Here is a 14,413-nt window from a genome sequence, read left to right on the forward strand (position 1 = left end):
GCTCTCTCCAATAAGTAACACATATGTTGGAACAACTACCTCACTTGTTGCAACAGGTAATTTAGTTGTTCCAACAACTCACTTAGTTGTGGAATTTTGTTATGACACAGAGACGATAACTGAAGCTCTCTCCAACAAGTAACATATCTGTTGGAACAACTAACTCACTTGTTGCAACAGGTAATTTAGTTGTTCCAACAACTCACTTAGTTGTTGCATTTTGGTATGACACAGAGACCATAACTGAAGCTCTTTATTTTCACAGGTATAATCTTATGACGTCAAGCATTGCTGAGTCGGTGAATTCAATGTTCAATGTTGAAAGAGAGTTTCCCATTACTGCTTTATTTGATGCCATAAACAGGAGATTTGCAGAAAAATTTCATGAGAGACGTATGGAGTTCATCGACTCACCAAACATCTTTGTTCCTTCAGTTGAATTTTTTTTTTTCAAAATTTGTCAACTTGGGGAACAAGTTGTTAGCCCATCAAATAGCCAACTACAAGTTTAGCGTCATCGGTCACGGTGCAGTTGCGACAGTCGATCTGCAAAGTAGATCTTGTACTTATAGAGTTTTTGACCTGGACAAAATACTTTGTCCATATGCAATGGCAGCGCTTCGTGTCCAATATGGTGACGACTTTGGAAGGTGGATTTATGACTACTCACCTCCATATTATAAGGTGGAGAATTATATAATTGCATATTGTGAGGAAATTTGTCCTGTGCCTTCTGAAGAATCTTGGAAAGTTCCTTTGGAGATATTAGAGAGAGAGAGGTACCTTCTCCATATGTTGATCCAAGCAAATCCGGAAGAAGGCGGACAAAGAGGAGGCGTGGAATCGGGGAATCATTTCCGACGAGGAAAAACAAATGCTCCTTATGCAAAACAGCTGGCCACAAAAAACAACATATCCAAGCCTAAATGCTCCATAGTTTTAAATTGCATTACGCTTTAATAATAGTTATCTGTTGGAACTTTATGACATTGTAATGTTATTGTTCCTTAGCATGGTAATTTATGTTTAACTTCCAGCAAGTAATAAATCTGTTGCAACAACCAAGTTATATGTTGGTGTTTTTTCAACTAAGTTATGTGTTACAACCATTGTTTTAAAAGGCAGTGTCAGGACTCGCCCCGGGGCTCGCCCCGGGGCAGGGCAGTGGCAAAAAGTCCTGGGGCTAACGTGCGGGGCTTAGTTCCTATGAGGCTTACGTCCTAAGCGTCCAACCGTACGCCCTAAACACGCCCAACGCCCAGGGCTCACCTAACAGTTCTTACACAAATTATATTTTAAATTCCTTAATTAAAATCATTCACCCTCATAATTGTTTAACAAAATAATGATACTTAATAGTTTTTCATCTATAGAAATAGAAGATTGGGTGTAACTCATATAACAAGTCGTAGTATTGGATATTTACTATTTGAGAACGTTGTGAGGGTGAATATCACTTAATTTTTTTTTTTAAAAAAACACATAGCGGAATTGTACATTTTCACTTGTCATTGGTCATAAGTTCTATGTATCAGAATTATCATATAATTTTATTTTTTGTTCATGAAGAAGTTATGTTTTAATTGTAATATTGATAAATTTTATTGATTATTTGCTTATACGGAGATAAAATGAATAGTATGATAGTAATAGTGTTTTAAGAAACTGTGTTTTTTTCCGTGTTTGAAAGTTAAAATGTTAGAATTGATTTGCATTTCATAATAGCTTTTATTTCATTGTATTGTTATACTTGTAAAATTATGTTATATATAATTACAAGTTATAAGCGGTGTATAATGGATTGCTTTGATCATTTTATTGTGAGAATCAAGCGCGTGCGCGCTCACACACACACACACACACACACATACATACATACATACATATATATATATATATATATATATATATATTTCATTTATTTACAGTTTTTTTTTTATTTTTTTATGTAATTTTATTTATTTAAAAATATTTATTGTAATTATATTATTTTAAGAAATATTAAAAATTAAATACTCATGGGGCTTACGCCCCGTGCCTCGAGGCATACGCCTCGTCGAGGCGTATGTAAAATGCCCCGCTTTACGCCCCCGCCTTTTAAAACACTGGTTACAACTTGTGTTTTATCCAACACGAGTAAGGATTTGTTCAACAACTTAATCACTTGCTGCACAGATATTACAATTGTTGCAACAGATTCTACATATGCTGCAACAGATACTGTACTTGCTGCAACGGATACTATAGCCGCTGTAACAGATACTATAGTTGTTGCAGCAGATTCCTTACATGCTGCAGCAGATACTATACTTGCTGTTATACCCCATTTTAAACGGGTTAAAGTAGGAGTACAACATATTGGCGATTCGTATTTTGCTTTTTAAGGAGTTGCCACCTAATTATTTTAACGATGAATTAGGACACCTATTTTAACTATGTGAGTGCTAAAAAATTAACTCCGATTAATAGTGTACTTAACTTAATGATCCTAGAACTTATATTTTAGGGATTTTATAGCGGCTGGAAAACTTGTTCAATTTTCAGGCGGCTCCAGCTTAATCTTTTCAATTCAGAAAACGATTATTTATAGGGGGAAAATCTAGGGTTTGCTTGGGGTTCAAAAACATTGGGCGGGACTTTGAATCAACAACGTTCAGATTTCAAATCCTTGGTCAGAAAAAGAAAGAAGTGGACAAATACAATTAAAATTCCCGTACCCGAAAATAAAAAAGAGAACTGATAAAACTGATTTGAAATCACAAGTAGACAAAACTCATCAAGGGATTCAGATTGAAGCAAAGGAGAAGGAAGAAGAAAACAAAACCTTACCCCTTTTCAATGGTTGAATCCGGACGGGGGAAGGACGAACCATTAATGTCCTTCCCCAAAATGACCATGTACGGTCTGATAGAAGTGAAAGGCGACTGTGGATTTACTTTTTCCATCGACGAAGGGAGAGGGAGTGAGGAGAGAGGGTAGCGGGGAGGGGTGCGGCGCTGGGTCAAAAAGAAAGGAACCCTAGTGGTTCCTTTTGTTCACTGACTCGGGTCGGATCATGGGACGGTCGGATCAGGTCGTCTAGTGGGCTGGATATTAAAATATGGGCTGGATAGGGTAGATGAATAGTGGGATAGGTCAATTAAAATGTGAGCTGATGAATAAAATGTGGGCTGCTTGATCCGAAAATGTTTATGTTGATTGGGCTCGGAGTTGGGCTAATAACTCAGCAGATGGGAGAGTCAATTTGAGCTTCTAAATTTAAATACAAAACCTATTTGAATTAACCATATACTAACGTGCGCTAAAATATTACTTAATATATGATTATTAGTGCTCAAATATCAGTAAATAAACACTATTATTTAACTGCACAAAGTAAATGCGATGCGTGTGCATAATGCGAATTATATAATACCGGTAATAATGATAATAACATAATAATAATAATAATAATAATAATAATAATAATAATAATAATAATAATAATAATAATAATGGTGGTAGTAATAAAAATAATAACAGCTAGTGACCGCAATATGATAACGAAACGCCGGTATTAGTAAGAAGCTAATAATTGTAGTAAAATATAAATAATTACTTTTTAGAGTTGCCAAAATATTAGAAGCGTAAACAGATATTTTGGAGGAGAGGCGGGACAAAATTGGGTGTCAACAACTTGTCCCTCTTTGCCCGGTAATGATGAAAGAATTTTCGGGCAAAGACGTTGACTCAGTAGCCTATTTTGTCCCGGCTAAAGGATTTTGGAGGGCTAAGGGTAAATAAAATTTGAGAGGATCATGGCCGAACTCCGGTCCCCGAGTTGCCTACATATCTCGGGTTGCACGAGAATCAGGTCGTGTGTAGTTCTGGGATAAACTACGGCACCTATGAATGACGAATCTCGATTGGTGCGAATCTTTGCAAAATATTGTCCCAGTGTCAAATTATGATGACACTGGGTGTTCCGATCAAACTTGAGAGTTCCGAAATATGAATATGCGGAATGCAAACAGAATATTTTGGGTTGGAGACGAGTGTTCGAGGTTGATCCTTGACCCTTGTCGGGAAGTCTGATTATCCTTCCCAAAGTATTGCCCCAGTTCGCTGCCGAAGAAATAGTTCCACGTAGCGCTAAAGCTCCTGCGAAATTTAAACTAGATAAAATAGTCAGTAAAAATAAATGCCGGAAGTAAAGCGATGTAAAATAAACCCGTAAAAATCTGCAATGATTTAAATAAATGATAGCCTTAGCTGAGGTTAATGCGAATGAGGTCCTAGGCCGATGATTCATGAGAATGATGCCTTTCGGCGATGATTAATGAAAATGAGGTCTCAAACCGGATATGAACATGGGCTATTTAAGCCGAATGATTTATGATAAATGAGGCTTTCTAAGCCGGCATGATGCGATGCGTTTGCAGGGCATTTGAAAGTAATAATGCAATAGATGTGTGGTGCGTCTGCGGGCATTCGCAGTGCCTTTGCAGGGCATTTGAAAGTAATAATGCAATGCATGGGTGGTGCCTCTGCGAGCATTCGCAGTGCCTTTGCAGGGCATTTGAAAGTAATAATGCAATGCATGTGTGGTGCGCTGCGAGCATTCGCAGGGCATTTGGAAGTAATAATGCAATGCATGTGCGGTGCGTCTGCTAGTATTCGCAGTGCCTTTGCAGGGCAGTAATAATACAATGGATGTACGGTGCATTTGCGAGCATTCGCAGGGCATTTAAAAGTAATAGTGCAATGCATGTGCGGTGCATTTGCGAGCATTCGCAGGGCATTTAGAAAGTAATAATGCAATGCATGTGCGGTGCGTTTGCGAGCATTCGCAAGGGATTTAAAAGTAATAATGCAATGCATGTGCGGTGCACTTGCGAGCATTCGCAGGGCATTTAAAAGTAATAATGCAATGCATGTGCGGTGCATTCGCAAGGCATTTGAAAGTAGTAATGCAATGCATGTGCGGTGCGTTTGCGAGCATTGATACAGTGCCTTTGCAGGGCATTTGAATGCAATGTATGTGCGATGCATTTGCGAGCATTCGCAGGGCATCTGAAAGTAATAATGCAATGTATGTGCAGTGCGTTTGCGAGCATTCGCAAGGCATTTGAAAGTAATAATGCAATGCATTTGCGAGCATTCGCAGGGCATTTGAAAGTAATAATGCAATGCATGTGCGGTGCGTCTGCGAGCATTTGCAGGGCATTTGAAAGTAATAATGCAATGCATTTGCGAGCATTCGCAAGGCATTTGAAAGTAGTAATGCAATGCATGTGCGGTGCGTTTGCGAGCATTGATACAGTGCCTTTGCAGGGCATTTGAATGCAATGTATGTGCGATGCATTTGCGAGCATTCGCAGGGCATCTGAAAGTAATAATGCAATGTATGTGCGGTGCGTTTGCGAGCATTCGCAAGGCATTTGAAAGTAATAATGCAATGCATGTGCGGTGCGTCTGCGAGCATTCGCAGGGCATTTGAAAGTAATAATGCAATGTATGTGCGGTGCGTCTGCGAGCATTCGCAGGGCATTTGAAAGTAATAATGCAATGCGGGTGTGGTGCGTTTGCGAGCATTCGCAAGGCATTTGAAAGTAATAATGCAATGCATGCGCGGTGCGTTTGCGAGCATTCGCAAGGCATTTGAAAGTAATAATGCAATTCATTTGCGGTGTGTTTGCGAGCATTCGCAGTGCCTTTGCAGGGCGTTTGAAAGTAATAATGCAATGCATGTGCAGGATTCGTACAAAATATTTGAGATAAGAATTGTGCAAATGCGAGATTAGTACAAAATATAAAAAGTTGTGCAAGTGCGAGATCAGTTCAAAAATATTTGAGATAAAAGTAGTACTAGTGCGAGATTAGTACAAAATATTTGAGATAAGAGTTGTGCAAGTGCGAGTGCAATTTCAATGCGCTTTTGTAAAACTTAATATGTCCAATTTTAAGGCGGACATGCCCCAAATTAATCAAGTCCTATTATAAGGCGGACGAACCCAAATAAAATGATTAAGTCCTATTGTAAGGCGGACAAACCTAATAATATTGCGTCTAGTTTTAAGGTGGACAAACCAGATACAATAATTAAGTTCTATTATAAGGTGGACAACCTAAATAATCAAGTCCTATTTTAAGGTGGACAAACCCAAATAATCAAGTCATATTTTAAGGTGGACAAACCCAAATAATCGAGTTCTATTAAAGGAGGACAGACCTAAGATGTTCAATTAAAGGCGAACAAGCCTAAAATGTAAAATGTCCATTTGAAGGCGGACAAGCCTAAAAGGTTCAATTAAAGGCGAATAAACCTAAAATGTCCAATTAAAGGCAGACAAGCCTATATGCGGTGCTTGCTTTATAATTATTAAAAAAACTGGTGCGAAGTGAACAGTTTGATGCAATGCTTGATTTGCAGTAGTGAATATCCATGATGCAGTGAGGAGAGCTTGTGCATTGCCTAGTTTGATCCTATTATTAAAGGCGAACGAGCCTACAATGTCCAATTAAAGGCAGCCGAGCCTACAATGTCCAATTAAAGACGGACGAGTCTAAAATGTCCAATTAAAGACGGACGAATCTAAAATTTCCTATTAAAGGCGGACGGGCCTAAAGTGTCCTATTAAAGACGGACTAGCCTAAAAGGTTCAATTAAAGTCGGACGAATCTAAAATGTCCTATTAAAGGCGGACGGGCCTAAAGTGTCCTATTAAAGGCGGGACTAGTCTAAATTCGGTGCTTGATTTATGATTACTAAAAATTGGTGCGGAGCGAAGAGCTTGATGCGATGCTTGATTTGTAGTAGCGAACGAGCTTGACGTAGTGCGTAACTTGCAGCAGCAAATATTCATGATGCAGTGCCAATGATTTGGGGATCTTTTACCCTGCAAAAATTTACATCTAAAAAGTTCCTGCACTCAAAGAAATTTGTGAGTTTCAAATTTAATCAGTATTAATTTGGCTTTGCCCTTTGCTTTATCTGAATCTTGCAATTGCCGACTTGATACTGTGCGATATCTTTCAAGAATAGCTAAAATATGCCCCTGCGTTACTCAAAGAAAATTTGTTAGTGTAAGATAAAATGGTTGCCTTGCATTGAACACTGAAGCTTTGGCGTTGAATCTGCATTTCTCGTGGTGATGGCATTGCAAAAATCTGGTGACGCTAATATATTGCTCGGGATTTCGATTCATGCTTTTGTCGAATAATGATAGGCCATTTGCAAAGCTGCCCCAGTGTTGCTTTGTGTGGAAAATGGAATTTTTCATTATATTAAGACCGTGTGCAAGAATGGACTGCCTACTTATCCCAAAGGAATCAGTTCAAAAGTAGTTCATACAAAGCTTTAGCAAAATTACGGGAAAGAAAGCTGATCATAGGGCGGGTGGGTGGAGAATGCTAGTGACGGTAGATCCTTTTAACCATCCTACTTAGTTCCACGCTTCCTTTTCAAATGTCTCGGTGCCAATCTTGATGGATCACAGGCAACAATAATTGCATTTGCAACTGGAGGGCCATTATTGTCGCACAATTTATTTTGTTGCACGCTTATCTTATCCTTTTCAATCATGTTCTGGATCTTATGCTTAAGTGCTGGGCAATCCTTTGTGTCATGACCTGGAATATTAGAGTGGTAAGCACAACTCTTGGACCAATCAAAATTTGGCGGTAGGCTTTTAGGGATCCATCCTTTCTTTGGCTTCAGGAGTCCTTTGGCTTTCATTCTCTCAAATATGCTGGTTAATGACTCTTCAAGAGGAGTAAAAGTGCGGAATTTTACGTGCTCTGACTGTCGTAAACTAAACTGTGCTTGATCGGGTTGATAGTGAAAGCCTCGTTGGTGAAGAGATATATGATCACGCGAAACTTGATGGTCTTGTCGTGATTGCGGCTGATATGTATACCTGACAGCTGAGTCGGTTTCTCTCTTTTTGCCATGCAAGTTGTTGAATGTCTCAGCTTGAAAAGCTGCTTGTACTGATGAAGTGTCAACAATTCTTCCTGCTCGAATGCCCTGCTCCTACTTTCTTTCTAACTTGAATTAGATCAGAAAAGTCACGTAACGCGCACATAACAACTTTTCATAATATATGCCCTTTTGCATTTGGATGAAAGTTGAAATCAACTCATTCTCGGGCAATAGAGGGCGTATTTTTGAAGCTTCCAATCTCCATCAGATGGCATATTCCTGAAAAGACTCATATGGCATTCTTTCTATCTCACGCATATCATAAAGATTTGGACTAACCCCGATGTTAACTTGAATTGTTCTACAAAGTCGCGGGCCATGTCCTCCCATGTGTACCATTTGCGAAAGTCTTGTTCTGTGTACCAATCTAATGCTAATCTTGATAGGCTCTGAATGAACAATTTCATTCGTATGGCTTCATCTTGTCCAATTCCTATTAATCTGCTACAATAGTCCTTCAAGTGCGTAACAAGATTTCCTCTGCCATTGAAGGTGTTGAATTTTGGCACTTTGAATCCTGGCGGCAACTCCGCATTTGGAAGCATGCACAAGCTTTCATATCTTAAACTTTGTACATTTCTTGCCCGCATCTCTTCTTCGACAATTCTCCTTAAATTGTGCAGCTCTCTATCTGAGTCATCCCAATTGATTGCATTCGTTTCATTGCTCAATCTCTTGTATGAGCATACTGCTAGCTGATTTTGCTGGTTTTTTGTGAAGGGTGCTGCGAGTGCAGGCTTTTGGACATTAGGCATCAACGTGACTTGCTAAGCTTCTGGTTTAATAGAGTATCTTGGCGGTATATATGTAGGAGCTGGGTGAGGAGAAATAGTGAAGGAAATGTTTTGGGTTGAGCTGGAAGCTGAAGTTGTGTTAGGAAGAAGGCTGGAGGTATTTCCTAAATTGACCAAAATGCTTCTTTGAACCACATTCTTTTTACCATCATCATTTTGTTCTCGCACCAACCCCATGCCAGTGTTGAATGATTCAAATATCTTTGCCATTTTAGTCCCGTCCTTAATGCAGATACGCAGCCAAAACAATGTTCAATGCTAGGCAACCTCTAGAGAATGCAATAAAACTTTTCCAAACACAAAATAAAATGTTAGTGCGTGAGAATATGCATAGGAATTAGATGCACAAAAATAATAAAATATGTGATAAATTAGTTCGTGATTTGATTAAGCAAGAATAGATGACCTAAGTTGTAGCACGAGCGGAGGAGAACGACGTATTGGCTTGTAGGGCTCTAACGCTTGAGCATTAATGAAAGAAAAGCAGACTACATTGGAGTAGAATTTGAAGCTTGAAGAAAATCTGAAAATTTGAAGTTTGAAGAAAAGCTGACTTATGCTGAACACCAAAGCTTGGCCCTGACTTGATTCTTATCTTTTGCTAACTCCGACGTATTTCAAAAAATTTGCCCCAGTCCTAGGAAGTTTTTTTTTTTTGAAGAAGTTTTGGTTGCATGCCAAAACTTTCCCCCAGTTTCATGCTCCTTCTTTGGGGGAATATTAGAATTTTGTAATAAATAAGACCGGGCCTTATATAGGCTGCCTACGTATCCTGTATCCGACAGGAAATCAGGTCAAACGTAGTTCATCGTGCATAACAAGGGACTTTTTAATAATGCAAAAGATTGGTCATTTAAGCTTGCAAAAGATAATGATTGATCGAGCGCTTGTATAAATATGATAGACAAACTCGGGATTAAGATAGAAAGCTCATGATTGATCGAGCGCACGACAGTTGAATTTAATATACCCGAGAGTTGCGAAGCATTGGCGGGTTGCAAAATGTCAAGGTTGAAAAACCTATGAGATTGTCCCTCGACTTGCATGCCAAAAATTGAAATTAATGAGTGCGCGAAGATAAATTAATGACGCGATTGAATGAGTGAAGACTCCGCAGAAGTAGGGTACTTGAAAAGTCATTCCTGAACAACTTGATGGAAAACGTTGAATAAATTGCAACAAGTGTCATTTGATAGATTGTGTAAATAAATTTGGACATCTACCAATTTAAGAAGCGATAAATGGTGAAAATGACAGAGTTTTGCACATAAGGGAAACAATAAAAGCCACAATAAGGGAAACAATAAAAGCAACAATAAAGGAAAAAATAAAGAAAAACAACCAAAACCTCCAACAAATTAATTATTATCCTAAGTTTGTTATGGTTAGAACCTAAAGTCCCCAGCGGAGTCGCCAAGCTGTTATACCTCATTTTAAACGGGTTAAAGTAGGAGTACAACATATTGGTGATTTCTATTTTACTTTTTAAGGAGTCACAACCTAATTATTTTAACGGTGAATTAGGACACCTATTTTAACTATGTGAGTGCTAAAAGATTAACTCTGATTAGTAGTCTGCTTAACTTAATGATTCTAGAACTTATATTTTAGGTATTTTATAGTGGCTGGAAAACTTGTTCAATTTTCAGGTGGCTCCAGCTTAATCTTTTCAATTCAGAAAACGATTATTTATAGGGGGAAAATCTAGGGTTGGCTTGGGGTTCAAAAGAATTGGGCGGGACTTTGAATCAACAACGTTCGGATTTCAAATCCTTGGTCAGAAAAAGAAAGAAGTGGACAAATACAATTAAAATTCCCGTACCCGAAAATAAAAAAGAGAACTGATAAAACTGATTTGAAATCACAAGTAGACAAAACTCATTAAGGGATTCAGATTGAAGCAGAGGAGAAGGAAGAAGAAAACAAAACCTTACCCCTTTTCAATGGTTGAATCCCGACGGGGGAAGGACGAACCATTAATGTCCTTCCCCAAAATGACCATGCACGGTCTGATAGAAGTAAAAGGCGACTGTGGATTTACTTTTTCCGTCGACGAAGGGAGAGGGAGTGAGGAGAGAGGGTAGCGGGGAGGGGTGAGGCGCTGGGTCAAAAAGAAAGGAACCCTATTGGTTCCTTTTGTTCACTGAATCGGGTCGGATCATGGGCCGGTCGGATCAGGTCGTCTAGTGGGCTGGGTATTAAAATATGGGCTGGATAGGGTAGATGAATAGTGGGCTAGGTCAATTAAAATGTGGGCTGATGAATAAAATGTGGGCTCCTTGATCCGAAAATGTTTATGTTGATTGGGCTCGGAGTTGGGCTAATAACTCAGCTGATGGGAGAGCCAATTTGGGCTTGTAAATTTAAATACAAAACCTATTTGAATTAACCATATACTAACATGCACTAAAATATTACCTAATATGTGATTATTAGTGCTCAAATATTAGTAAATAAACGTTATTATTTAACTGCACAAAGTAAATGCGATGCGTGTGCATAATGCGAATTATATAATACCGGTAATAATAATAATAATAATAATAATAATAATAATAATAATAATAATAATAATAATAATAATAATAATAATAATAATAATAATAATTGTGGTAGTAATAAAAATAATAACAGCTAGTGACCGCAATAGGATAACGAAACGCTGGTATTAGTAAGAAGCTAATAATTGTAGTAAAATATAAATAATTATTTTTTAGAGTTGCCAAAAATATTAGAAGCGTAAACAGATATTTTGGAGGAGAGGCGGGACAAAATTGGGTGTCAACACTTGCTGCAGCAGATACTACTTGGTTCACCCATATTTAGTGATAAACAAAGAAAATCAACCATATTTAGTGATAAACAATAGAATACTTAATCAATTTGATGTATTTTGAGTCAACAAAGAGGATCTCCTAAGCCAGCATGCACTAAATCGAGTGATCATTAGAGCGAATTGATGTGAACTACTCGATTCACCCATATTTAGTGATAAACAAAGGAAATCAACCATATTTAGTGATAAACAATGGAATACTTAATCAATTTGATGTATTTTGAGTCAGCGAAGAGGATCTCCTAAGCCAGCATGCACTAAATCGAGTGATCATTAGAGCGAATTGATGTGAACTACTCGATTTACCCATATTTAGTGATAAGCAAAGGAAATCAACCATATTTAGTGATAAACCATGGAATACTTAATCAATTTGATTTATTTTGAGTCAGCGAAGAGGATCTCCTAAGCCAGCATGCACTAAATCGAGTGATCATTAGAGCGAATTGATGTGAACTACTCGATTCACCCATATTTAGTGATAAGCAAAGGAAATCAACCATATTTACTGATAAACAATGAAATACTTAATCAATTTGATGTATTTTGAGTCAGTGAAGAGGATCTCCTAAGCCAGCATGCACTAAATCGAGTGATCATTAGAGCGAATTGATGTGAACTACTCGATTCACCCATATTTAGTGATAAACAAAGGAAATCAATCATATTTTGTGATAAACCATGGAATACTTAATCAATTTGATGTATTTTGAGTCAGCGAAGAGGATCTCCTAAGCCAGCATGCACTAATTCGAGTGATCATTAGAGCGAATTGATGTGAACTACTCGATTCACCCATATTTAGTAATGAACAAAGGAAATCAACCATATTTAGTGATAAACAATGGAATACTTAATCAATTTGCAAGTGCATTGTTGCAACAACTAAGTAAATTGGTGCAACAGAAGATCCATATGTTCCCCAGATTCCTTACTTGTTGCAACATCTTCAGCAGCTGCTAGATTATTTGCAACAGAATATCCATATGTTCCAACAGATTCCTTACTTGTTGCAACAACTAAGTAAATTGTTGCAACAGAAAATCCATATGTTCCAACAGATTCTTACTTGTTGCAACATCTTCACATCTGTTGCAATATTTGCACTAGTTGTTTTATTTTTACCAACAATTTAGGTATTTGTTTCAACATATCTGTCACTTGCGTAAAACTACTGAAACAACTTAAACAATATATAAGGGTACTGAGCATATAATATATATTTAACAAATTTACATAATGTGTTCATCCACCATAATTCAAATGTAAGCAAAATATGAGAGAAATTGTTTAATGCAAACATAGTTTAAGAGAAATTGTTTGTCCCCACATTAGGGCTCCAACACCTTATCAATAATTCCACAAGCCCACCTCCATTGCATCCTCTCCACAGTATTGTCACTCAATAAGGTATCGGGCTTGGTCATATTCGTGCGGGTAAGCAAAGCTTCAACAAAAGCAAGTGACCAGGAAGCACATGCCTTATTGGTCTCATTGCGGGGGATATCCTTCTTCCGAACAAACTTCCATGATTCATTCAGCAACTTTTCATGGTAAGTGTGAGAACATGCCACTCTGCTTTAGCAACTTGGGGAACAAATCCATTAACGACAGCATGTGGCAGAAGAAAGCACTGTCTTCATTACATGGGATGTTGCAATCATAAGCATTTATGATACCCTCCTCAATGATGATCTCAACAATGACAAAATTATTGTCATTAATATTCATGACAGCTATGATCCTTTTGCCACCAATCCACTCGCAGCCACCTGGGTAGGGCACATTACCTCTGGGAAAAGCGAGACCATCATCGTCCCACCTAAAGAGAGCAAGTCTATGATCATAGGGCACGGCACCCACATTTGTAGACTCATTGGACAACCCTAAGTACCTGTTGCGACAGTGATGGTAGAAGTTGAGGTCCATGATTCTATCAAAGGAATCATAGTACTCAGGGAAATTGAGTTGCCTCATACGCATCAGCAATAAGATTTCATCTACATACTGCAGTAAAAGTATCAAAATAGTCAGTCACTTGCTGCAACAGGTAGTTAGAGTTGTTGGAACAACTAGTTAACTTGTTGCAACAAGTTCATCGAATTACATGACTTGCTCAAACAGCATACTGAATTATATACATATATATGAGTGTTGAAACTTACCCAATCCTCCCACCATTCGTGCATGTTTGTCATAACCTTGAAGTCTTCGGCCCCAAATTCATGCATTGAGTACAGTGCTCTCCCACTCTTTTTGGATTTGATCAAGGTTTCAAGCTTCTTCATTTTTGGGGGGTTTACACGCTTGAAAATATCAACTTTTTTCAGCACTTGTGGCACAACTTCAGCAGGAGGAGTAGCAATAGACTTCTGTGGAGTACTTGTTTTCCTTGCTCTACAATCAGCAAGTGCCTTGGAAATTATTTTTTCCCTCTTGCGAATCCCAATAGAAGTATGGGTGAGCTGAGCTTTTTGGATGGCTGGACACCCTTCTTGGACATCAAACTCTTTATAGCTAAATTCAGTATCTTTTTGTGCCTGAAGCAACTCTTCAACCTTGTTTATCAAACCTTCTATTTTCAGCTTGCAAGTACTGCATTCACAAGCACAAGAATACACCTTGGAGGAACCGGCACCAACTGAAGAATATCTACCCAACCTATAAGGGATATCTATGGTCTGCCCACCACCACTACTTTGGGGAGTATATCCACCAACTCCACCACCAACTCTATCACCACCACCATCATCATCTCTTCTTTTATCAGCAAGACCTTCCACTGCTTGTCTTGCAACATCAACAACAGTATTCATATCA

The sequence above is a fragment of the Lycium barbarum genome, chromosome 9 (assembly GCF_019175385.1).
Source record: "Lycium barbarum isolate Lr01 chromosome 9, ASM1917538v2, whole genome shotgun sequence".
Classification (NCBI taxonomy): Eukaryota; Viridiplantae; Streptophyta; class Magnoliopsida; order Solanales; family Solanaceae; genus Lycium; species Lycium barbarum.